Below are 26,734 nucleotides of genomic sequence, written 5' to 3' on the forward strand. Positions count from 1 at the left end.
TTTTCAGTCCCTTCCTCTCTGATAATTATTTTTCCCAGACAATTTTCTCTGTCATCTTAATAAAACCTTCTTAGATATGGCTGCCTCATCAAGCTCTCGATAGATCTTCCATTCCTTTCATTGCTAAACTCTTCACAGAGCAGTTGAAATGCTCACTGCCTTCATTCCTCCCCTCACAGTTGCTTCTTACCTCCTGTAATTTGAATCCACATTCACCAATCATGAAGTTTTAAATACCGAAAGCATTCTACTAAGTCATCAGGCTTCTTCAACATTTGACACTGTTGATTGCCCCTCCTTCATGAAATGTTCCCCTCTTGGTTTCTATTACTAAACACTGGGCTTTCTTCTGACAGTTTCTTCTTCATTCCCTCATTCATTCTGCTTTCTGCATTCTCCCTTAAGTAGAGGCATTTCCCAAGATTCAGTCTTTAGTCCTCTTGCCCTTCTGTCTGGCATGCTCTTCCTTCATCAAAGGCTTCAACTGTCGCCTCTAAAGCAAATCACTCTTGACTTTGTCTCTCACGCTGACATTTCTTCTGAGATCTTAACCCAGTTCCAATTGCTTCCTGTTAACCATCATGAAACTATCAAAGGTGCGCTATCAATAAACATCTTCTAAACTGAACTCATCATTTTCCGAGAAGCTGTCTCTGCTCCCCCATTTACTGTCTTGATAAATGTCACCTGAGTGTGCACGTCACTCCCTAGAGAAACCTTTGTGTAGTGGAGTTACCTCCCTTCTATCCTTCAGTTAGTGGGCAAACCCTGCTAGCTCTCCCTCCACACTGTTGCTGGTAAGCATCCCCTCCATCTTATCCTTTCGGCTGTCTTCTCATCCAGCCCCTCTTCTGCTCCCTCGAGAACATCTGCAGTATCTGCCAAACAAGGTACCCTGGCTCCAGTTCTCCTTTCATACATTCACTCACTTTGAGTCCAGAATTATCATTCTGTAGCAATACTAGTTCTAAACGGTTCCCTCTACTGGATGAAGTTCACTCTTTGGCCACCCTTCAAGCCTTGCTTGCTTCAGGCCTTCACATATAGCCTACGCTCTGGCTATACTTTTCACTTACGGTTCCCAAATGCACTATCAAGCATCTATGCCTTTTGTGATTCTATACTCTTGGCCTAGAATATTCTTTTCACTCTCCCCTTTTATCTGGGAAACTCCTACTTACTAGTCCAAGTCCAGCTTACAATTCGAATTCTCTTCATATTATTCCCTGTGTCTTCCACTATCATCACCTCATGAGCAGAGGCCATTGCTCCTCATCTGTATTCCCATAGCTCTTTATAGACTGCAAACACCTTCAACCTTGAGGATTCATCTTATTTAGGACCTAACTCAGTGATTGACATATAGCAGGGGCTCCATGAGATCACTCACTTTGCAGATATTTATTGAGTGTGTGCCATATAATGCACACTATTTTAAGTGTTGACAATATCCTGGTGGAAAAAGTAGACACAATTCCCACCTTCACAGTGTTTATAGCTTAGGGGGAAATTATCATAGACAGTTGCTCTAAAGAAACAACCACTGTTTCTTTAGCTTGATTGCATTTCCTGTGCCTGGTATCATCTTTATTAACCCAAGGGAGTAACTTCTTACATGTGAAGGTGCTAGTTGCCTGAACTACTAATTAATGCACAATTATCTGGTAATAAGTTTAGATATCAATAGGAAAATTTAACATTATGGTGATCTGATGCCTAGAACTTGCCTTTCTTTTTTCTTTCGCTAAGCAAAGAACGAGAACTTAAAACTGGTTCAACACAAGGTTGACATAGGGGAAGACATATTGTAGAAAAGAGACATGTTGTAACTTTGAATCACCTCTGATTAACTAACCCAGCTGGATACGCACCCTCCGGGAGATCCACCTGTTCTGTAGATTCTATGACCCCTGCTACTACATATGCCTCCCAGCTGCAATAAGACGATAACTTCGCTCTTTTGAGTTCTGCAGGAATGTGATGACCCCGGACAGAGAGTCTATGCTGATAGCCATCATCAGTGAAAACTGAAAGATCTGGTGTGGCAACTCCCAGTCTGTAACACCAGAGGGTCAACATTCCTAACCCATCCCCCATATCCCACTGGCCTATATAACTGCTTCAAGATCCTGTGCCCCCCTTAAGATGGTTCTTTTGGACATTAGTTGGCCATCTTCCCTCTTACCAGCAAGCTGTAATAAAATGCCCTTTCTCTCCCACCATCTTGCCTCTTGACAATTGGCTTTTGTCTCAAAGCTAGCAGATAGTACCCTTTGTGCAGTAACAAAATGGAAGAACAATAGAGAAATATGGTAAATGTTAAGGTGCACATTTGTGTGTAAGTGTGTTTTTCTGAGGTGGTTGGAAGGATGTAAGTCAAAGAGGAAAGATGAATACACTGGCAGAGGCTGAAGAGACACAATGCTAGAGAAAAACTGGGTGCTGAGTAGGAGTTGAGGCCACATCTGCTTTTACAAGTTTTGGCAACTTTCCGCAACTTTCCTGACCATCCCAGAAATCACAGGTTTTATATCCAATATCCTGTAACATTACTGAGTTTTCCAGACAGCCGGCTGGATTTTTCCAGGCACTGGTTAGGTCTGCAATTGCTTTACTAGGCAAGCTGAACAAAAGGCAACCACTCGGTTCTATTCAAAATGAGGACAGCATTAATTAACTTAGAAAAAGGGAAGAATAAGGCAACTCTTAGGGGTACTTTGGATTCACTGTAATTAATGACTAAAATTTCCTTAGGATTTTCTCTTAGGGTGCAAGATACATTGTAAACTGCTTGGTACTGCTAATCTTCATCACTATGTTCTTTAATTTAAAGGGGTAATTTACCGTTACCATTTATCTCACCTAAAAACATCTCAGTGTTATTACTAAAACCATACTGTTATAAAGGCTGAGATAAATCATGTGGCAGATGGCAGTTTACACCTGCAAACTGTAATCAGCCTTAGTCACACAAAACAGCCTACTGACACTCCCAGGCACGACGGGAAGGCGCAGGGAGCACTTTCTCAGAGACTCTTTCCCCCACACAAATTGAAAGGCTCTCAGAACACAGCCCATTGTCTGCTCCTGATGACTGTTAATGAGAACTCTGAATTGAGAACCAGCCAGAGCCTTTTTGCTCTCCTTTCCTGGTCCCCATGGTCCCCTCCATTTGGACAGATCCCCTCCTAGCATGACTAATAGTGTTGGTAACATTTCCTGACCAACGTCCCAGTTAAGGCTCCTCCAAGAAATCCAAACACTAGATCTTCTGTCATCCTTCCAATTCCGTTTCATTCCACAGTTGAGGTTTCTTTGCTATAGACACAATTTCTCTGAACACAAGAGATCAGAAAAAGTGAGTGTGGTACGGAGAGCGAATGAAGGATAAACATGGGTATAAAAATAAGAATATTTCAAACTGAGATCAAAGAAGAGGCCAGAGAAGTAATTTCAAATGAGAAAAAGATGAGTGTGAATATTGTTTGAGTCCTTAGGGCATATCAGTTACTGTACTAAACATTTTACGTCTATTGTCTCATTTAACCCTCAAATCGACTACCTCTGAAGCAGCTACCATTCTTATTTCCATTATAAAGCTATGGGAAAATTTTCAGAGAAGTCAAGAAACTTGAGGACATATACCTAGTAAGTGAAGGAGTGGAGGCTTGAATCCGGCTCTGGATGAAGCCAAAGGTTTGGCTTTTAACAGTTTTGAATATTGCTCTCATTAATTCCAGAATCACCGATAGTTTGGTAATTATATAACAAATGAAAGAATGTCTTAGATGCTTATATAATATTTATTAACACCAGAATGGATGTCTAGTAAAAAAGAATATTCTTTTCAAAAGTCTTATTGAGGGCCAGCCCAGTGGCATAGTTGTTAAGTTGGTGCTCTCTGCTTCAGCAGCCCAGGGTTCACCGGTTCAGATCCCAGGCACAGACCTACATGCCACTCATCAAGCCATGCTGTGGAGGTGTCCCACCTACCAAAAGTGGAGGAAGATTGGCACAGATGTTAGCTCAGGGACAATCCTCCTCAAGCAAAAAGAGGAAGATTGGCAACAGAGGTTAGCTCAGGGTCAGTCTTCCTCACTAAAAATAAAATAAAATAAAAATAAGAAAGCCTTATTGAAAAGGAGCCACTGACTACAGTGACCCACCCTCAAAGTCTACTCCACATTTCTGTTTTTACAGTTTGGGACTCTGTGGCAGAGAGGCCACACCACATGCTTGCTGTGCTCTGTACCTCTTTTCCAGGCTGGAGTCTGGAGGAAACCAGACTGCATGAGAGAACTAAGATGGTGGCCCGAACCACGTAACTCTTTTAAAGATGTATTGTCTAGAAAGCGGGGTCATCACACACCACTGTGTCATGATCCATTAGGGATTTATTACCAAAATAGAGTTCAAACCCCCAAACAACAAATTTCTAAATAAATTAGAACAAAACTATTTAAAAATGAGCATTTATTGAACACTCACTATGCGTCAAAAGTGCTAAGAACTTAACAAACATCTCATTCCATTCTCATTAGATCTCTAAGACCAATGTTTTTATCTGCATTGTACAGATGAGAAAATCAGTCCTAGGAGGTTAAACACTTCTTCAGAGTCTTCCCGCCACAGGTGCCCCTCTTATCCTTGATGCTGCAGTTCCTCTTACTTGCAAGCATGTGCTAAGATGTTTTCATGAGTGGTATAGAAAAGGGACACTTTATACAGAACCACCAATTGAAGTATGCATGTGGGAACGTGTGGCACACGTGAGAGCTGTTTATCGTAGGTGTCAAAGTGATAGTAAAGCAAACATCTGTTCTCGAGGCATAACAGAGGACTAAGAAATATAACTTGCCTTGGCTCCATCATCTAATTCCTGGCTATCTCTGGAAAGTAGCTCACCTCTGTTTCCTCAATTTACAATTAGGAAGAATATTTAACATCTATTCCTCATGGGAATATTTTAAGAAAAACTAAGGTATGGAACAACCATTTGTAAATATTTCTCATTTGATAGGTTAATCTACTAGTATCACGGCATGTTGAGGAGTTTAAATTTTACTCTTTAAGCCATTAATTGCTGCTGCAGGTTTCCAAGGAGAAGCATAATGTGACCAAATTAACATGGTGGGGGTGGGAAACACTGGAGGACTGTGTAGAATGGATTGAAAGGAGTAAGCCTTCTTTAAGTGGGTTGATGTGACAGCGAGGTTATAAAGTGTGCCGGAAGCCCCGAAGGCTGGGTGTGGGTTGAGTGGGGGAAGATGGTAAAGGAAAATGTTGTGTGGGAGTGCTCCGGGAGAAAAGAAACATCTGACCCGCCGGTGAGGCAGAAGGCGCTGCACCACCTCCTTGCTTTCTCACAGTCTTGGAAACATCAGAACGATGTGCTTACTTTAGATTCCAACCAGGAGACTTAAGATTTGATGGCAATATGAAATGGGTATGCATTCATCATCTTCTTAGAAGCCGATACATAAGAGCTGATTCAGAAAATATATTTTTCAAGACCCATCCAACTCTATGAGAAAAGGTTCTTTTTAACGTTTTAGCCAATGTCTGGAGCAAGGAGCCTCACTTAGGGTGGTGTACAAAGCTATACACAGTGTGTTCGCTACCAAGAAGATGCTCCTGCAAAGCTCCTCAGATTACTTCCTTTTCCGTCTATCTCTCAGAAGGAATCGGATGAGGATCTGAAAGCTGGTTATAAAATTTTGTTACTGTGTGGCTGTGGCCACATTACCTAACTTCACTGAGTCACAGTTTTCTTGTTTCTGAAATTGGAACAAGCATAGTAATAACCTTACAGGGATTGTATCAGCATGAAATGAGTACGAGCTATGTACAGCCAGTGTTCATATTTTAGTGTCCACTGCATTTCAGCTGCATGAGTGTAAGTTACTGTACGTTTGAAGGACAAAATCTGCTAAGAAAGATTGTGAAGGTCAAAGAAGACACGGCCCCATAAAGGTATGCGTGTACTTCTTTTGCTATTCCCTGGATGATATTTATTCATTTAAAAAGATACAGGAAGACCGAGTTAACTAGCGTCTAAGTCTTCACTTTTCTGGTTTGGATTTTAGAAAGAACTTTGAATCTCTTGAATTAGAAGAACTTTTAAGAAAAAAGTAGTTAACATGCCACAGCACCAAATCAGTGCTGTGAACAAAACAACGTGAAGTGAAGAGCAATGTTTAGAAAGCAGGTCTTCAATTCCTGTAGAAATACTGGTGCCACAAGAACACTATTTTTTATGTTAAATATGTCAGTCACGTTGCGCTTTTGACAAGAATGCTCTATTTTGCTATGCATGCAAATTCTTTTATTCTAATTTGCTGTTTGTTACAATAAAATCTCTGTCTGCTTCATTACTCCTCTTAATAGGGTAGGGAACTGAAAGTCGGATGGCTCACACTGTGACACACAGGGGGTCACGTAGTGAGAACTAAGTTTGTGGTGGGGTCATGTGCTCAGGCCAGCTACCTCACAGGGCCATGAGCATCAGAATCACTGCCGTTCTGTGCTGCCACCCACAACAACATCTGAGTTTTTTCTGCTACCACAGCTCTCACTCCCTTTTCCCGACTGAACTCATCTTACAAAGGGCAGACTCTCGAGCCCTTTCTGCCCTAGCCTGAGGCTGTGTTAAAGGACACACAGAGAAACTTTGGATAGTGTTGTTTGCTCACGTCAGGAAATGTCTCTCACACCACACACACACAACGCACAGAACACACACATATACACACACACAAACTTCTGGCAGAAGGCTATGCAACAATACTCAGATTGTGTCTAGGATCTCAGCAGCTCCCCTTCTATAAACCAGTTCAAGCTCGTCGACACTGTCACTAGAAGAAATAATTAATGCCTTTCCTGGATTCTGCCTGTCCCCACTACTCTCTTGCACGGTAGTTTTATCTCCAAACTTTTTGAAAAGGAACTTTCACATATCCATCCATCACCCAAGACTGAGTCCTGAGAGTGGTCCTTGTAGATTCTTCCTTCTCTCTCACCATGAATCCCCTCATCTATTGAATATTATGCCATCAACAAGTCTGTTATTTCCAGTATGTTTTGAATCTTTTTCCTCCCTGTGACGGCACTTGTTGAGACACACTTCCTTGCTTGTCCCAATAATTGTAGCAACAACCTAATTGGTCTGCCTGTTTCCCACCTTTTACCTCTCAAGTCTATCCTCCTCATGCTGTTGGAGAATGTTCTAGAAAGCCATGTCGCTTCCGTACTGAAAATGCCTGAGTGATTCTCATTATCTACGGCAACATTTCCTGAGTGTGTTTGATCCTAAGAATCATTAAACATTTAGATTATGTGGCCCAAGCCTTGAACCTTCAGAATAATTCATCTAATCAAAGAAGTCTGGGAAATACTGACAGATTAAATATTGTCAAATAAGCTCTGAATTCCCCTGTAGGGCACTCGAAGTTCTCCATAAGCTCATTCCTACTTATGTCCCCAGTTTCCTCCTGCCTTGAACATACCCTCTCCAAACGTGCCCCTCCCCCACTTCCCGTCCTCTAATCGCCCACCTCTCCGTTGGATTAAACCCTCTCCTCTGGTCTCATATGGTGCTCAGAACATTTCTCTGTCACTCATTCAGTCACAGTTCAATGATCGCACACCCTGGCCGACAGCAGTCCAAGTCCCCGCTTGCTCATTGATAGCATCGCTTTTTCAATCAGGGTTCCTGGATGCATGCCAAAAAACCGACCGTGGTGAACTTACCCAGAAAGATAATTTACTGAAAAGACATAGAATAGCTCACAGAACTGACAGAAACGCGAGAGACTTAGGCTCCAGAAAACAGGCAAGAATCAAGAAAACAGGCAAGGCCAAGGTCATTCACAGTAACAGTCTCGCTACCTGTTCGATAGCTGCTGTCGTACACTGTCCACCACCAGAGCTGGATTGCTGATGTGTCTACTCTACTCAGAGAGAGTCTCCCAGCTGACCTTGTGTTTGCATCATTGTCTCAAGTCCAGACAGAGGCATCTCCTTGTTTGACCTAAGCCACGTACTCACATGCTCGTTCAGTGGTTCTTAAAGTGTGATCCCTAACCAGCAACATGCACATCACCTGGGAACTTGTTAGAGATGTAAATACTCAAACCCCGCAGGGGGTGTGGCCCAGCAATCTATGCTTTTAAAAGCTTTCCATGTGATCCTCATGGACGACAAGGTTTGACAGCTACTGTTAAAGCCACAACAGGGCAGGAGAATTGGCCTTTTATGTTCCAGAGTGGGACCAATGCCCACATGCCAGAAAGAGGATAAAGGATGCTCAGATGCTGAATAGCAAAGAAACAAAACCAACAGTAAGAAGCATAAGTCTACTGTACATTTTTTTGCAACTCTAAATTTCAGGAAGACTAAGAACTTGCCTACTATCAAAAAGACAAATCCTAGAACAATTCAAACTCAGTGGCACCTGGCCCTACTTCACTGCATTCCATATTTACGAGACCCCGTCAAGAGTAAGTGTCTGATGTCCATTTCAATTTCACCAACATGAACATGAACTTACGTCTTAAAATCATACATGAAAGTAACTTTGATTGTTGTGTTGTTTTAATATCACCTATTGATTAAAGCTTTGACAGCTCAGATGAACATGGGGTGCTGCTTTTCCTGATGGCTATTTCTGCAGAGCTTCTAGGATTAGCCAAGTAAATACATGATTTTGATTCAGCTAACTGACATCTCAAGACATCCATTGGTCCTATTTGACCTCATCAACCTCCAAAACAAAATGATATTATCTACATAACTCTGTTTACTTTGGTGCACAATAAATCACCTTTCCACTTGAAAATAGCAAACTATGATTGCTTTGTTATTAGTTAATATTTATTGAGTGTTTGCCACATGCTACACACCATTTTGAGTTCTTCACATGTATTAAGTAAGTCATTTATTATCACAACTCTAACACTTAGGTACTAATTTATCCCCATTTTCATATAAAGCAATTGAGAAAAGATAAGGTTAAATAATTTCAACAAAGTCACACAGCTAATAAGTGGTGAAGCTGAGCTTTCATTCCAGTAGGTTGGCTTCATGCTAGGCAGGCTAACCACAAGGTGACCAACTGTCCCAGGGTTTCTGGGACCCGGGGGTTTCCTGGAATGTAGGACTTTCAGTGCTAAAATTGGGAGAGTCCCAAGCAAGCTAGGAAGGCTGATCACACTGCAGCCACTATGCTGTCATACAAAATAAATTTCTGTCCATTTTTTCCCCCCTCGAATGCCATTACAATAGTTGTGCTAATAACTAACAGCCAGAGTTCCAGGACACAGTGGACCCGTGTGGCTGGACAGGGGCATAAAGGTCTCAGGTATCTGCTTCTCTTCCGTCATGCCAGAGTGTCCATCACGTAAGGCCATCGCTTCATGCTCCCTTTCAGGAGACAGGACCCACCATGCAGAGTTTTGCTGTTCTGGAGATGCCCCTGGACTTCCCCAAATATTCCAGTACAAACTAGGGCAAGAGATTTCAAGAACTGGACTCAATACAAATTGTCCCCGTGTTTTTCTTCGGAAGAACAAAAACTTTTAACAAAAATCTCAACAAAACTGGAACCAAAACTTCAACCAGTGAGTTTCAAGTTTGTAACTGGGAGTTATAAAGGGACAATAGAACAAGGAACTGGAGAGAATGATAATGAGGAAAGGAGGATAGCAGAGCTGGAAAACGTAGTGGTGATTTAAGTTCCTTAGGCACTCAAGACGGCAGAAGACAGCACGCACAGTGCTCCTCAAACACGCTCACCATTTTACAGCTGCACAGAAGGGAGGGTGCCAGGTGATCTGGAGTCCCCACTTGCAGAATGGCTGGTGGCAGTAATTCTCACCTCCAACCTCAGGAGGGACCCACCTTCAGCCTCAAGATGTGAAACTGTGAGAACTTCCTTCCGGGTTGTGACGCTTCTATTATTTGAGCTATCTAGTTAGAGATCTAAACACTGAAATTTAAAAGAAAGGATCCTTGGCTAATGTCTTCTGTCCCCACTTGCATGTCCACAGATAATCCCTTTAATTGTTTCTTGTAGTAGCTACTTTTTAAAATGGGTTTTACCTCTAAATAAAAACCTTACGAAGCAAGTTCTAGATTTCCCTGTTTTTGATATTATCTATTTGACGTGCTCTCTCTGTTGAGATATGTTGTATTGGTTAATATGAAGAAAAGAGAGGACCTCAGAGGTCCTTGGCTCACACCTTGAGAACTGCTGTCCTAGCTCTTTGGTACTCTCTCCTTTCCAATCTTACTGTTCTCTTTTTCTGGAGTTTCATAGTTATATGTTAGATCTCATGTATTGATATTCCATAACTCTGAATTTTCCCTTCTATTTTACAACATTTAATCCTTTTGTAATACTTTCTAGAACAGTTCTTCAATTTGAATTTCTACTGATCCATTGATTTTTGTGCGTGCATGGAAAAAATTTTCAGAGCTCTTTCTCGTTTCCTGGTAGTTACTTAGCATGCTATTCTCTTTATCTTTCTTCCTTTTTAATGGATGGAAAATTCTGGTGAAACTTTCTAAGGATAACAATGAGAGTTTTTAAAGGGTTATTTTCTGTTCCTTGTAATTTCTTTTTGTTTTCTCAATGGTCATTTTTAAGAACGAGGCGACAGAAAGCTGACTGAGAGAAATGGGTATGTGGGTGGGACTTGTCAATTATCGAACTTGGTTCTGAGATGCCTGGGCAAGAATCAGCCATTTCACTGGAGACCCCTAAATGCCTGAATGGGGTGGACTTTATTCAGAAGGCATTGATATCTTTATAGAAAATCTCCTCCGTTCTGGCCTGGAGTGGAAGCAATGTCCGTGGGATGTCCAGACCCTGAGACAGTCCAGAGGTCTGTGGGGATGATCAGCAACCTTTTTGGCTGTATTCCGTTTAAGTCTGTGCTACGTTAGCGCCGCCTTTGTCTTACTCCATCGGTTTCCACTCCTTCATCCGCTTCCTGTCTCCTTGAAATGGGTCTACGTCTCATGGTGGCAGATATTCTTACTCTGTCATTTTTCCTGTATATGCATGCCCCGGGCTGCTCTCTTTAAGCAGAGCCATGCTCTCTTTTACCTTATACTTACAATTGCTGATGATAATGCTTTGTATTTACTTGTTTTCAAAGCACCTTCATATTTGTTATTTTGTTTTAATCCTATAATGCTCTCTAGAAGGAAGTGCAAATGGGGGGTATTTTCATGTCTGTTCTCCAGATGATAAAACCAAATGCAAGAGAAGTTAAGTATCTCATTCAGTAACATTTGAGGGATTAAAGACAAAATTGGAAATAGGACCTGGGTCTCCTAATTTCTGGTTTGATTTCCAGTTAGCCAGGCTGCCTCTTGCAAGAGAATTACATTTGGTGTCAGGAGAGCTCAATTTAAATGCTGGCTGTGCTGTTTACTTAGGTGAGTAACAACTAGAGTTTTGGTTTCTGCAATTGTAATCCAAGATTGTAATAATTATCCTACTTATGTTTTCTTCGCAGAATTGTTCTGATTAATAAAGTGAGACGATGTTTGTGAAATTGTCTTATAAACTGTTTAATACACATATTAAGTATACTCTTTCTAGATAATAAAGTAACTTGTATATACTTCAAACTGCTTTTCCAGATAGACCTGTAGAAGAGATATATTCATATGGCTCCAAAATCAAAAGTTAAAAAGAACCATATAGGAAAATGATTGCTTCCACAGTGTCCCGATCCATGTCCCTATCTCCTAGCAATGTTTAAGAGTAACTATTACCATAGCCTTGACAATGGAGTGAGTCATCAAATTCCTGGATTTTTGCCATTCTATAAGAAGTGAAAGATAGTTGTGATTGTTCTGGTCATCTATTGCTATATTCCAAAGGACCACCCTAAATCAGCCTTCATTGGCTTAAAATGAAGCAATCATTTAATTTGCTCACAAATCTTCAATTTTAGTAGAACTTAGTGAGGTCAACTCATCCCTGCTCCATGCAATGTTAGCTGGGACAGTTCAATAAAGCTGGCCTGTCTCCTTCCAAGACGGCCTACTCACATGGTGGGCAAGTTGGTCCTGGCTGTTGGCCCCTGTCTACATGGGCCTCTCCACTAGTGGGTTTGTGCTTCCTCACAACATGGTGGTTGGGTTCTAAGAGAAAGAGACAGGATGTGGAAAGTGCCAGTTTCTTGAAGCTCTGGCCAAGAAACTGGTCCCACAATACCTCTGTCGTGTTCAGACCCCAGACTCTGGAGAAGGGCCACCTCCTGATGGTAGGAGTGCCAAATGATTCTGGGGCCATGTTTTGAAACCGTAAGTGTAGTAATGTTCGAATTAGCATTTCTTTTATTCTAAGTACAAATGAGCATCTTTTTACAAACTTAAAGGTTGTGTATATTGCCGATACTAAGCTATCTGTTCGTATCTTTTGCCTATTTTTTCTCTATTTGTTTAATAGAAATTTTCTTATTTATTTCAACGATATTTTTATGGAAGAGGGAGGTGAGCCTTTCCTTTGTGATCTGAGTTACAAATCATTTTTCCCAGCTTGTCTCTCTTTTTGATTTGCTTATGATATTTTTACCCCATGCAAAAGATTTTTCTTTTTTAATGTAGTTGAATTTTACAATCTGTTATTTTACGGCTTACGGATTTGCGTCTATAATTAGAAAGACCTTCCTCTTTTATAGGAGTTTACTCATGTTTTTATCTTGTATTTTTATTGTTTTATTTTTTACATTTAAAACATTGATTGATTCAGAGTAATTTATCTTCGTATATGCACGAGGTATGTTTCTTTTTCAAAATGAACTTGAGCTTCACCTCCACTAGATCTTATCCTTCCATTGTAAAAAAAAGAAACCAAAAAAAAGCAGGTGGCCTTTTTACTGGATCACACTAAATTTGCAAACTGACTTAGGGAGAACCGACACTCATATGATAAATGTACCTATTGAAGAATGGAGTATTTTCTAATTTCTTCAAGTATTATTTTGTGGCCCCCAAAGTGTTTAGAATGTTTTCTCATGTAGGTTTCTCATAATGCTTTTTAATTTTTCTTCTTTTTTTTATTGCTACTGCAAATGAAATCTGTTCATCTCCTCTTTTTTATACATAAGGCCCATTGATTTATCATTATTTATTCTGTGCCCTATTGTATTACTAAATTTCCTTATTGTTTGAAGTAGTTTAACAGTTTAGTTATCTTGCAACTTTTCAGTATGAAATAGTATTTTCAGTTAAGATTATCTTAACTTCCCCTTTTAGTATCTGAACTTCTAGTTTCTTTTTCTTTTCTTAAATGCATTGGTTAATATTTCGGTCCAATGTTAAATTACAATGTGTCAGTGGACATTATTTAATTTTTCCTGACTTCAACAAAATGCTTCTTGCATTTTCCCATAAAACATGATGCTGGGTCAATGCTTTTTTTCACATTGTTTACAACGATCACATGGTTTTTCTCCTTGACCCTATAAAATGATGACTTACAGTTCAAAATATTGACTTAACTTACCTTTCTAGAATAAATCCACTTGGTAATGATTTACTATTCTTTTAAGGAACTACTGAGTTTGATTTGCTAATATTTTATTTGGATTATGTTCTTTATTAGATTGGTCTGTAGTTTTCTGTGTGATCTTTATCATTCCTTTGGTGTTAACGTTATACTCACTTCATAAAATGCACTTAGGGACTTTCCTTTTTCACTATGATCTGAAAAAATTTAAATAACATTAGAATAATATGTTCTCTAAAGGTTTTCTAGAATTCCCTTAGGAAAACATTGAAAGGAAAGCAACTTTTGGACTACTTTCTGTATTTCTTCTTTGGAAATCTATCTGCCTAGATTTTTTGTCTTTGGTTGAGTTTTGGTAGATTACATTTTTCAAAATATTCTTTCTTTTATCCAGGTTTTCAAAATTACTTGCACAAAGTTAGACCGAAAAACTCTTATGATTCTTTTTATTTCCTCTTTTTCTGTGAAGATACCTTAACACTTGTGGTCTGAGAATTTTATGAGTTCATTTCCATGACCTGAAAGGTTAAATTTTTTCTATTTTTATTTCTAGTCTTTGGAAGAAAAATTTCCATTAAAATATTAAGCTCCTTGGCTTTATTCATACTTGCCACAACACTTTCCATGATAGATTTATTCGGAGAACAATTCTATCCTCTTATGAAGATTAAAGTCTACTTTAGCTGGATTTAAATGAAATTCTTTCCTAGAAGGACATCTTAGTGATTATGGTCTGAGTATTTTAACTGTGAAATAAGGTCACAAGCTCTTCACAGTCCCTCCCTGATAGTGCATAAGACATAGCTCCTGCTAGAAGCAACACTTCAAGAAAATGCAAAGGATTTTATTTAATTTGAAAGACCACCAATAAAAGTTCATGAATTCAATCAACTTGCAAGTTATCTGCTTGAACGGAGGGTCTTAGTATATTAAGTAAACATTCCATGGACGTTGGAATTTCTTATTAACCACTCAGATTTATAATAACCAGTTTAGCTCATATAGTTCCATAAACACATTCTTTGTTTTTCCACTAGGCTTGTATTTCTCACAGGACAACAGTAAACTAATTTATTTACTTCAAATATTTATTTTCATCTATATAGAGAAGAGAGAATCTCTCTCCCTACTTTAAGAACATACAGGCAGCGTGAGTTACTGCTCTCTTCTTGAGTCTTGTAGGAGTTGGCTCTTTGTTTTCAAAAATGTTGTAACAGATGAGAAAACCAGGCCCTGGGAGGCTTCCTGTCTTTCTCTGGGCCACACAATTATTAATGGCTGAGCTGAGCATAGAGCCCATGTTTCTGGATTCCGTCCCTCTTAGATCTGATGCTTTAGTAGTGGAGACAAATATGTGAGGCGAATACAAGGAAGTCAGTGATAATGAAAACCTGAATAGGGCCTGAAAGGTGGGGCAAGCTTCATAGGAGAATGAAGGGCTCTCCACCAGAGCGGACCACCAGAGCAAAGACCCAGGGACAGGGTGTCCACAAGCAAAGACCCAGGTCTCATCCAGAAACTGGACGGCATTATGCTCAGTGAAATAATCCAGACACAGAAACGCAAACAGTGCATGATCTCACTTATATTTAGAATCTAAAATAGTCAAATTCTTGGAAGCAAAGAGTAGAACGAACAGTGGTTGGCAGGGATAGGAGAGATGAGATGCTGGTCAAGGGTACAAAGTTTCAGTTATGCAAGATGAAAGAGTGCAGGAGATATAACATACAGCATGGTGACCATAGTGAACAACACTGTGTTATACACTTGAAGTTTCCTCAGAGGGTAGATCTTAAATTGTCTTCTCACCACACACACACATACACAAGCTAATTACTATGTAGAGGTCATGGGTAAGTAATGTAGCTTGATTGTGGTAATCTTTTCACAATGTATACGTATATCAAAACATCAAGTTAAACACCTTAAATATATATAATTTTTCTATGTCAAAGTTATCTCAATAAAGTTAAAAAAAGGAAGAGAAACTCTATAGCAAGTACGGCTGGAGCAGAGGGTATGTGCCTGGAGTAGGAAAAAACTGAGAGAAAGAGATCATGGAGAGATCCTGACAGTTTTTAATCACAGGCTATAGAAATGGAACCTTTTCTCTGTGTGATGGGCAGCTTTAGACACTGGAGCACTCAAGGGGTACACTGGGTCTCAAGGGGTACAAGGAGACTTATTATATATACTTTGTACTGCTTGAAGTTTTTACTATGTGCACTTATTGCTCTTTAGAGAGAAAAAAATTTAGAACAAAAATGAGTCATTAAAACCACCACAATAAAGAAAGATTATCTGAGCAGGCAACCACCAGAACGGGAAGATGCGAATCCCGTGTTTATCAATGAGGACAAACTTCACTTAAAAGGTTCATATTTTTTCTACTTGAAGAAGCTGCCCCAGAAGGTGGCTCGAAGAAGCGATTTAACTCTGAGACCCTCTGGGCTGTTTCTCGGGTAAGGCACAGCCGGAGGAGAAAGGGCCTGAAATAATCATTATGATCTGATCATCCCCTATCAGGCAATAATCGAGGCCCCAGAGAGAGAGAAACTCAATATCCATGGTGCCATATAACCCCAGTCATAAATAGTGAGGACAAAAACACCTATTAGAACAAGTCCAGTGGGGAGAACAAGTTTAGAGGAGATAATTAATTGAATCCGTCCACCAAGAATGTCAGGTTTCTTGTACTTTTGTGTATAAAGTCTGCAAGTAAGCCAGCCAGTTACTCATTACCAGTCAAAAAGCAGCTGAAGAACAGAGCTAGCTGGAGATTAGAAACCCGGGAAACCTGGGGAAAGCACATGGCAGCTGAGAGGTCTTGACCCAGATTGGCTGGAAAGGCAATGGATCCAGGAGGCTTACAATGAAATACTCACATCCAAAATCTAGTTAATAATAGAGACTTTGTGATTCTTAATCTCTGCGTAAAGATCTGACTGGATTTGAATCATGTCTGAGTTCGCATGATGATTCTGTGAAAAAGGGTATCAAGACAGAGTGACATAAGCCATCTCCATACACAACTATACAAAATGCAATGTCAACTCTTCTCTCTGCACTTAGCGGGAAGATGGCCCTTCTGTACTCAGATTTAGTTCAAGTGATATCAGTCTTCAATTAAGTAAGAAATTTTACTTTAATAACCAACTAGCATTCATTTTTGCTTGTTTATTCCGTAGCATTTGCTGTCTTTTAAATGACTTCAGCAGGCTGCCAGCCTGTTCCTCACATTAATCCTTTCCAGCATTTGAGATGCTGCTGGAGCACGTCCTGACATTACATCATCACGTAACAGATTTTCAGTAACTAGTTTCTAAGACTGAAGGAAATAAGGAAAGAAGGAAGGAGGGAAGAGAAAGAGGAGAAGAGAGAGAAGGAATGAACAAATCAACTACAAATCCTACAGAATCCCTTCTGTTCATATATTTTCTTTGTTTTTTGCTTTACTTTCCCAGCCCAGTAACATTTATTGAGTGTGGTGATACATTTTAAAGGCTATCATATTTTAATATCACCTTATAATGATAGTAAATCTCCATAAAGCCTTCAATTTTAATTTAGAAATTTTAAGGAAAGATGAATATCCACGGGAACAAAGTTGACAGACATGCCTTTTAAAAAACCCAGTACCCACATCTGCAGTGCAGTGTCCGGGGTCACATCTGCTCTTTTCTGAGCACATTGATCAGGGATATGAAGCTATGACAGGAATTGGTGAACTTCTCAGGCAGAAGGTCATTCTGTGGAAGATGCAGAAATGATGACAGGTCAGCGATTATTTTAGCTTTGTGGTTAGATTTTGTGTGTTCTTGTTTATCAAGCAGAAGATAGTGATTGTTTTCTTCATTATCCAACAAAAGCAAGAAAGGAAACACTCCTTAACTAAAAGAAGCAGAAGAAATATTTTCAAAACTCTCTTTTGGAAGAATCTATTGAAAGGAATCAGCTAGTGGAGAAATAAGCAGGACTAAATACAACCTATAATTGTTAGCTAATAGATGCCCTGGCTTCAGCCCTGATGGCTATTTTGGTGGATTTCCTCATTATATTTCACCAAAAATTTTACATCTTGCCCACCAAACTATGAAAAGCTAAGTGTGTAGGAAATAAATGACCAAAAAATAAACAAAAACCCTATGGTTTGCTTTTGTTTTTTCGCCTTCAAATGTAAGTAGTTAGACAGCCATACTTAAATATTGACTGGCTCTTTTGCATTCACAAATAGGACATGTTATATTTAAATGTCAGTGTCACCCTCTGAACTATGTCGTATTTAAAGATAATTATTTCCCCTCGTTTTTAGGAGTTTAGGGATTTGCTCCAAGGTTTACATTAATAACTTTTTTCCATTAATCAATAATTTACATTATTTTTAATCATTTGTCTCTGTGAGAATCTGACAAAATCTTATGTTTACAGGTAACTATTATTCAATAATGGCAAAAATAGAAATTATTTTCCCAAGAGATTTATAATTAATTTCATGAGCATTTACAGCTCACTTCCCTGCATCTCAGTAACCTCATCTATAAAATAAAAACTTTGGAAGGGGTAATTTTAAACAATAATTCGGCTCTTAAAATATCTATCTTTCTTACATTTATATAGTTTAAACAGACCATTTTCTTTCTTTAACTTGGTGGCCTACTTTAATTGGCAGCTGGAGCAAAATTTCCTTTCAACATTTATAATGTTTCACTATCAACTTTTCCTATAATTATATTCCCACATTTTATTTTATTTTTTGTTGAGATATAATTGACATATAACATTATATTAGTTTCAGGCGTACAACATAATGATTTGATATATGTGTATATTGCAAAATGCTCATCACAATGAGTCTAGTTGATATCCATCACCACACATAGTTATAATTTTTTTTCTGGTGATGAGAACTTTTAAGATCTACTCTCTTAGCAACTTTCAAATATACAATACAATATTATTAACTATAGTCTCACATTGTAAATGACATTATCAATTTCCATCCCTTTGGCCACAGAGAGTATTTCCTTTCAATGATCCATAAGCTGGTCAAACCATTGAGGAATTTTGATTATCCAAGGGATCTCTCTCTCTCCATTGAGGCAAGATTTATTCACTCAGTTCTAACACTTATCAAAGAACCACCCTCGCTTCAGAAGGTCCGAAGGCGAGCATCCCAAGTGTTCATAGTGATGCAGAGATGCCTGTCACGTAAACACAGACAACAAAGTTTAGGAACCTGTTTGGAAAGATGATTTGCTGAGTAGTCAAATGTGATAATTTGTTAAAAGTTAAATAACTAGAGTTGATAATCACAGGAAGAATACACCAAGGGTGGGCATAGCCATTCAGTAATAATAGTGTGACAGTTAGAGGAAACCTCGTTACCCCAAGTTAACTGTTAACTCGAGCCCTATCTAGTTCCCACTTCCACAGTCAGAGCTCTCAAGGACCTTTAAGTTACTTCTTAACCAGTATCAAGCCAGTTATTTTAGAAGTAGGAGGCAGCACTGAGGTTCAAAAGAGGTAAGCGTGGGGGAACTAAAAGGAAGAATTGCACTACACAGTACAGACTAATATTTTACTTCTAAAATGTGGCATGGCAAATACTGTAGTCTGTCCCCCAATATTTGTTATTGAAATAAATTACTAAAATGGAAACCTCCATTTTGCTGCTGGGCAAATTGTTTGGGACGTTAAAACTGCATATCTCCCAGCCTCCTTTGCTGTTCCGTGTGGTCGTGTGATTACGATTATGTTTTGGCCAATGAGATGTAAGTGGAAGTTTCCTCTGGCAGCTTCTGTAATACTCCTTACGAATGAGGCGGCCTACTTGTTGCGGCTCTTCTTCATCCCTTCCTCCTTTCTACCACCTGGAACCGAGACGGCTGGACCATGAGGATAAAGGCACCCACGAGGGAAGGCAGCCTGGTGAGGGGGGCCGAGGCTGAGTCCCTGAGCACACCTTGGATCAGGCTGCTGTATCAACCCTGCAGTGTGCACCTCTGGACTTGACTTGGAAGAAATAAAATTCTATCTCGTTTAAGCCATTGGTATCTCAGGACTCCCTAACATGTAGTGAAACCCTGTCTCAACAACCATGGGTGGTAAGTGCAAATATAGTGGAATTTTGTGAAAGGTTTATGGAAAGCCATGTGCGGCAGATGCAAAAATGGGCTCTGAAAGTAACTAGAAAGAGTTCTAATACGTTTCTAATCTGCAGGGTCGAGAGCCAGAAGCTCAGTTGTCATCCGGCAAACCATCCCTATGGTCCTAACTGGGGACATAATCATGTTCTGATCATAGGTCTTACTTACTGTATTAATTCCTATTAACTTCTGGGACTTAATGAAGGACATCCTGATGGCTAAGATTAATGCCCCAGAGCTACCAAAATACCTATAGGTAATTCTGATCAAGCTTTCTCCATATTTACCTCAGGAAATGTCTCTGTTCCAGAAGATCCTAAACGTGAATAGAACCACTGTGAAAGATTGCTTCTCCTGGATATGGGGGTAAAAATTTGACTAGTGTATTTGATTAAATCATTCCAACTCAGTGTTCCACTGAGTGGATGTTAGGAGTAGACACTCTCCTGTAGTCTCAGAGGGGGTAAATATCAGAAGGTGACGGAATTTTCCACGACTTCTGTATCAATTTGGATCCGTCCAACTCTTACTGTTGGACATTGTTTTCCATTTCCTAAGTGGATCAGAGATCTCCATCGTTTATACTGATTTCCTTTGTTCATCTAAAGAATTTTGACAAAAACAAAAATAGTCTACAAACATTGAAAAGCTCTCTTCCTCAACCCCCTATTTTTATCTCTCAGGTTGACAGAAAAAAATGCTTCCTTGAATATTTTAGGATATCCTTTCTTCTCCTAGTGTCTTGTTCTTGCATGTAGAAAGCAGCTTTCTAGCTTAGTGTTGTCTGTATAAATCACACTTCGTTCACTGACATGCAATGCATTGAGATGTTTTCTCATTTCTCCTTTTAAGCAACACCATCTCATTTCTAGCCTTGCAGTCACTAACTGCAGTATTTTTGTCATTGTTTTCTCACACACTAATGGCATTGTCCATTTCTAGTTTCAAATCCTTACTTGCCTGACTTGGCATTAATTTGTTATCTTGCTTCACTATGTACCATTGCTAGTGGGGGTGTAAAATGGTACAGCCACTGGGGAAAATGATTTGGTACTTCCTTGGGAATTTCAATGGAGAGTACCGTATGATCCAACAATTCCACTCCTAGGTAGACACCCAAGAGAAATGAAACTTTTGTCCACACGAACCTGTACATGAATGTTTATAGCAGCATTATTCATAACAGCTAAAAAGTGGAAACAACTGAAATTTCCATCGACTGATGAATGGATAAAAAATGTGGCGTAATTATACAATGGAATGTTATTCAGCCATACAAAGGAATGTAGTACTGACATGGGTACAACATAGGTGAACATAGAAAACATTATGCTAAGTAAAAGAAGTCAGACATAAAAGGCCATATGTTGTGATTCTATTTTTATGAACTGTCCAGAACAGGCAAATCTATAGAGACAGAAAAGAGATTCATGGTTGCCAGGGACTTGGGAAGGGAGGAGAATGAGAACAGAATTTTTTGGGGGGGTTGTGATAATGTCCTGTTATTAGATAGTGGCGATGCTTGTACAACTTGGTGAATATATTAAAAATCACTGAATTGTAAATTAAAAAATAATAAACTAAAATATATATATATAAACTTGCCACCTCACTAACTAGAGACATTCAATCTGAGAAGGGTATGAGATGAGAGATTGGAAGAGAAAAATAATCTGATAGATATGGTGTCATGCCATCCTGAGCAGAAAGAAAGGGAAATCTTTCTAGTCCCCTTTCCCTTCCTTCTCAAGCCCTATTCTTCCTGCAGCTGCACTGGGAAAGGAGAAGCAGGCTGTGTGTGGCAAGTGTGACAGAGGACATAAAATCACTCGTTACACCCAGATCTGTCACCAGAGTGTAAAAATTCAGAATAATCACTCCAGGCTGGCCAGTGGCCGTTATAGAAAGTGACAGGAAAGGGACGAAGAGCAATATTTGCTAGCTGGTATTAATAAAGAGCTAAGGCTCATATGACATGTCAGCCCATAAACATCTCATTCCAATCTATCCAAATGAAAGCCTGCTAGACACAGTTAAAACTATCCCATGTGCATCCCTTTTGTTGAAATGACCTCTACAGCTGGATCCCTTGATCCAGACCTGAGCACATGCCCTTCAGTTCTATGCTCTGTGGTCATAAGAGACCTTCTCACTTTCCTCCCAGCCGTGCAAGGCTGACCAGCATTGTTCCAGAGAGAAACCAGTTCCAGGCTGCATTTTGGAGCAACAGCCCATTCCTTTGTAGCTAATAGACCTAATGGCCTTACAGGGAAAAAGTGGAGAACTTTGCTGAGGAGCCAGAGACCAGCGGGCAGCTGACTACGCTGGATGTGGAGCTGCAGCCACCGGCAGGAGAAGTCAATGTCTCGCCCCCCTGCCAGATCATGCCCAGACCTGACCCATCATCCATGTCATCTCTACTGCCATTCATACTCGTTGAGCAATTGGCTAGGAACCTTCCCAGCCCTCCTGTTATTTGCCCCAGATGCTTCAATCTGGCAATGCTGAGCTCTTTCTATTCAGGCAGTGAAGTGGGAGCAATCTCTTTCCTCATCTCAATCTTTATAGATCTAGGACAGAAACGGGTAGTTTCCATCTTGCATTTCACAGCTTGGGAACTATACTAGGCAACCTGGCCCTTGAGACAAACAGTCTTGATTCTTCCTCCCCAGGACAATTGATGTTATTAACCTCTTTGAACTTCAAATCCCTTCTCTGTAAAATGACAATAATAATACCTAACTCAAAAAGTTGTTTGGATTAAATGAAAGACAATTACTGCAGAACATCCGGCCCAGTGCAGCCTCACTGTCTATTTACAATGAATGCTGCCAATATTATTGAGGTTCTTGTTTGTATTTTTAACTACCAATTCACTAAAAATCAATTCGTGAAATAAACACTTCGTGGAATGACTAAAATTTACAAACTGCAGTTTTTAGCAATTTTAATAAAAATATTTTATTTTTGATTACATGTAATCAAATAAATTCTTTTGTATGTTGGCTTAACTAAGCTTGATAAAATAATTCTAATCAAATGCTAAAATGATGGTAAATCATAAGTTCAGTGAAAATGGCAATATGAACTGCTTTTTCCATCCAAAATTTTGGCGTTCAGTATGTGACTTTTGATCTTTTCAGATGCTTTGTATGAAATTATTTTTTCCAAATTTAAGCGCATTTAGAATTATTTTACCAATTCCCCAAATGGCATGTCAGCCTTAATTTACATTTTTAGCAAGTGATTTTTAGTTTAACTAATTTAAATTGTAAAATAAAAAAAATTCAAAATTAAATTAAAATTCATTTACAATTAGAACTAAATTGAATTTTCATTAAATTAGAATTTTAAGTTAAATTTAAAGAGTATCTGAAATCAGTCAGAGTTAGCCAAGAGTCCTATCAGAGATAGAATGGTGATATTTTGGTTTCTAACAAGAATTTCAGAAACAGAAAGATGGGTAGCAGTTTGCAGAAACTTAAGAATATAAAACTGTTCAAATCAATAGAAAAAAGGTAAGGATTTTTTAGAGGAGAAGACTTTAATGAACTGGATGATTTGTAATTAATATGCTATTTACATTAATTTGATATTTATTCACGATCAATGTAAAATTGTAAAGGAAAGATAAGAAAGCTAGATAAAAAACCAAAGAATATTAAAATTTAGATGCTAGAATGCTGGCAAACTGAAAATGTTTGAAATTTTGAAAGAAAAATTAATATAAACTGAAAAAAAATTTGTACATGAAATGCTAAATATCAACTGTGTTCAGAAAAATATATTTAATCATCCTAACTATATTTGGACATTTTTCTAAAAGTTGTTAAGCCACTCCTTTTAGAACTGTGAATGCTCAGCATATTCATCTAGGAACTCCGAAGGAGAAGGAAAATCAGTGATTTAAAATGCCTCCTCATTCCACCTCCTTCTGCACGACCTGGAGAGGAGAGGATACAGCCCGTTCCAGAGAAGCATGGACAGAGGCCTGCTAAAATAACAAGACTGTCCAGAGCCTGCTGGACTCCAGGGAGCTCTACCCATGTCTTCCCAGCCTCCTGATGGAGAGCCTCTCCGCGTCCCAGGCCCCTGCCACAGCGTCCATAGGGTCTGACTTGGGAATCCCACCTCTCCTCCCAGGAAGCAGAGGAAACCCAATAGAAAGAAGGCAGCCCCTGAGCCAAGCCTTGTTCAGCCATCACTCCCCAGCTCCCAGTCGGTAAGTAAGGAAAGAAGGAAGTCACCAAATGGTCAAACTGACAAAGAACCATATTTACTGACTTAGCAAAAGAATAAAACAAAATGTTTTGCAAGCTTTAAAAGCAATGGCTAGACAACTTTTAGGAAAATGTCCAAATATAGTCACTACTGGTTAAATATACTTTTATGAACATAGTACAGAGTTCTTCCCGTGGCAGTGATCTGTGTGGTGAGCTGGCCGGGCCCAAGGATTCCAAGGACGCATATGAGGGAAACGCCGAGGCTGAAACACAAAAATCAGAATCCCAGATTCCATCCAAAGGAGCACACGGAGGAGAGATTGCAGAGGCGTGGACTAAAGGAACCAGGACAGTAAGAAGGTGAAAGGCAGTGACTGGAAGCTGAGATGAGATGCTAAACAAGGTCAGAGACACAGGATGAAATTGGAGTTTGCATAAGTTCCAGAGTCTGGGTCAGTTATTACCTGGTGTGGAGAGGGCTTGTTGCAGGGAACTGGGTTGGTTTAAAGATAGGAGCATAGAGTTAACACGCTCCTTCCTGTAGCCCAGCAGGGAGATTGCTTCACGCATCTCCTGGGCAGCTCTACTGGATTTTATTTCCCCTTTACTGAGGGCCCTTACTGTTCAGCTGGAGGAGGCGCAACAGAAAGATGCATGGGCCTTGGGATCTGGAACCAGAATGGCCTGAGACTCTTTGAAATCATTTACTGTCTGTGAGATCTTGCAAAATTTACCAAATTTCCCCAATGGGAAGCATCTGAAATACAGAAATAATTATACCGACTTCATAGAGTTGCCGAGAAGACCATGTGAGATCAGATATGCAAAGTGCTGGGAACAGGGCTTGATAAACGGTGGAAGCTTAATAATAATGGTAGCAACCCCCTTGCCTTTAAAAAATCCCCTCCGGGCTTGACTTTCCTCCTTACTTTTGATGTATCTGGCCTGATCACACTTCCTTCAAGAAAACCAATCTCCTTAAACCCAGAAGTGAAACACTGGGGTTGAATTATGCATGGGGTTCTACATGATTGAGTACTTGTGGTTTCTTACTTATCTGAGTCATTTGTACTTGTATATTCCACCACTGACTTTCGTACTGACACACAGATAAGATTAAACCTGTTTTATTCATTAGAAAAAAAATTCCCTTGTTTATTTTGACAACTTTGTAAAAACTGGCACGAGTCATTTTCCATAATCATTCCCATTTTACTGATGTTTTATGATTTATAATTACCAATCATGGCAATCTCTTATGGTTGGCAGCATGGAAAAAAATAGCTGCCAAGTGTCCAGCTGGCTGACTCTCTGCTAAGGCAGTTGCATTTCTGAAACATCCAATGCCAGAGATTAGATCTTGTGACAAAATCATATGAATCTAGTAGCTAGTCTCAGAGTAGTTTCTAAGGAATTGTTCTCTGAAAATTCCCTGAAGTTTAATTTCCTTACATCTTTTCAGCCTTTTAATTAGGCATGTAGCTATGATCTCTAGCCTAGAAATAGGGGAAACTCGTTGGTCCTGATTGCCTCCATGCACCATTTCCCAATGCAGTATCAGGATCGCAGTCTCGGGCACACCCAAGGCACACTGTGTTGAGTAATGTGTACCAAAGGCTGTGGTCACGAGACTTCTCACTAAGGGTTTATGTACACACTATTGAAGAGATTCCCAATATTTTAGCACCTCCATACAATGAGTCCAGAAACTAATAAAATTATTGGGAACACCTGATTAGAGAATGAAGCGATCTGAATGCTTACTCTTTCAGGATATTGAGAACTTGGAAATGGTTGTTTTTGAGATGCCATGTGTAAATTGTTATCAGAGAAGGCTTTTCTTAGGGCAGAAGGGGAAAAATAGTAGACAGAGAAATTGCCTTTCCCCCAGTGAGCAGAGAGTCAGGAGAGGGTTAGGAGACGGGGCAGAAGGAACAGAGGCACACGACCAACATTGTCCCACTCACTTCGCTGTCGTGTGCTTCTCTGTCCCAACGCTTCTTTGAGTTGTTTTCTGCAGCATCTCGTGTGGGAGAAGGTGGTTCCTCAACCCGAACATAAACCCGTGCAGAGGGCACAAGGAGCAGTAGGAGAGGGGCTCGTTTAGCTGCTCAAAGCGCTCGAATTTTCCAGAGTAAAGGCAACGTCATCTTCTGAATATCAATCTTTCGAGATTATTTCTATTTAACTGGTTTCCAGAATGGATATAAACTAACTGAATAGCATGTGATGGTCTAAATACCATTTTTCGAAGGGAAAATGCAGGTACATTGAGTTTCACTGTGCTGAGCAGCCTTGGCAAAGCACATCATTCCAGTAGTCCAAGTTCAGCGGCGTGAGATGGCAGCAACTCGAGCATTTAGCGTCTTGTCTTTTTCCTTTTTTCTTTTCTTTCTTTTCTTGGAATAAATGTAAAGTCATAGTGTGAAGATAATAAAATAGTCTATTGGAAAATTTAACATTTATTGAACATTGATGAATTCTCTAGTTGCTTAGCACTTCTTATCGAATAACCCAGAGTGCCCACTCTTAGCTATCGTAACATAAACGCATAACACCTTTTGTTGGCCTAATAGATTATAAAGTCATTTCCAATTTAAAGACATAAAGATGACAATTCGCGAGCAACACTGTTCGGTCACACTGTATCTCTCTGGTTGTTATTAGGACAAAACTTCCTGCTTCAGACCTGTAAAAAGATCACCAAGGGGGCCGAGAATAGAGGAGGAAACTGTGGTTTCAGTTATGAATGCTCATCCATAGTGCTCGCCCCAATCAAGGTAGCTGTGGGGTTCCCCTTCCTCCACGTATAAGCTGTTGCACGTACTTCCTGTTAATTG

Source organism: Equus asinus, chromosome 12 (assembly GCF_041296235.1).
Source record: "Equus asinus isolate D_3611 breed Donkey chromosome 12, EquAss-T2T_v2, whole genome shotgun sequence".
Lineage (NCBI taxonomy): Eukaryota > Metazoa > Chordata > Mammalia > Perissodactyla > Equidae > Equus > Equus asinus.